We start from the raw sequence: 1,230 nt of genomic DNA, 5'->3' as shown, positions 1-1,230 counted from the left end.
GCTGATTTGACCACTGTAGCTGTGTAATAGGCATTAAAACCAGGTAAGGCGAGTCCTCCAACTGTGTCCTTCTTCTTGAGGAGTTCTCTGCTAATTCTGGGTTTCTTCCCTCTCCATACGAAATTGGTGGTCAGTTTTTCCAATTCTTTGAAGAAGGTTGATGGTATTTGAATTGGTATGGCATTGAACTTGTAAAGTGCTTTAGGTAGGATTGTCATCTTTACTATGTCATTTTTACCAATCCACTAGCAGAGGATGTTCTTCCATTTGTGGAAGTTGCTTTTGGTTTCCTGTAGTAGGGCCTTATAGTTTTCCTTGTATAGGTCTTTAGGATTTTCATTGTTCTAACCTCCCCCTGAACACTTGATTACAGTGTAGTTTCACTCTTTCTCCCCGATCCACTTAAAAATATTTTTAACTGATGTAGTTATTTTTGAAATGTGACAAATGCTGAGCTAGCAATTCTTTTTAGACTTTTCTAGCTTCCAGTTTTTTCCATGTGATTTCATCAGTTTCATAGTGTTATTCAGAATATCTGATTGAAAACTGTTGGTTACAAGGCCACAAAGAAATAAAGTGCTCTTTTTCTTTTTCCAGAATAGAAATCTAAATACTCCTTCATTAAGAAAGTCTTACTGTTTTTAAGAATCAAGGAATTTAAGCAATATTCCTTGTATTTTAATTATAAAAGATATAAGAAAAAGATTAATTAATCTTGACATATGAGCGAATCTTTCAGAAAGCATTAGCAGAGTAAATGATTGGACAACAGCTTGTCATCAATTTTGTCATCTACAGGTTTAGATTAATATTGGCTAGAAACTTTTAAAAATTTGAGGTGCAAGTTCAAGTAATATGTTGAGGAAAGTGTTAGGGGGAAAATATGGAATGATGTCCTTGAAGTTTTAGATCTAGTACCTTTCCCTAAACAGCCTACACATTAATAAGCTGATGAACTATTTTTGAAATGTTGTGCTATCAAATAATAACATTTTCACACTCAATATGACTGTCATTCATTCTTTAATTTTGCAAACCCTGATTGAGTCTTGTTGTGAGTTGAATTGTATCCCTCAAAAGGTATATTAGGGTCCTAATTCTGCCAAAATTCAATACCATTCACCATCCAAAGGAATATTTTAGGAACTAGCTTGAAGTACAATGCTACCTGTCACAGGACAATATCAATACATCTACAAGAAAGACCAGTTAAAACAGTACAATCACTGC

The sequence above is a fragment of the Echinops telfairi genome, unplaced genomic scaffold (genome assembly GCF_000313985.2).
Source record: "Echinops telfairi isolate 266 unplaced genomic scaffold, ASM31398v2 ScPeMD7_3533;HRSCAF=4204_0, whole genome shotgun sequence".
Taxonomy (NCBI): domain Eukaryota; kingdom Metazoa; phylum Chordata; class Mammalia; order Afrosoricida; family Tenrecidae; genus Echinops; species Echinops telfairi.
Note: the sequence above shows the minus strand (reverse complement) of the source record.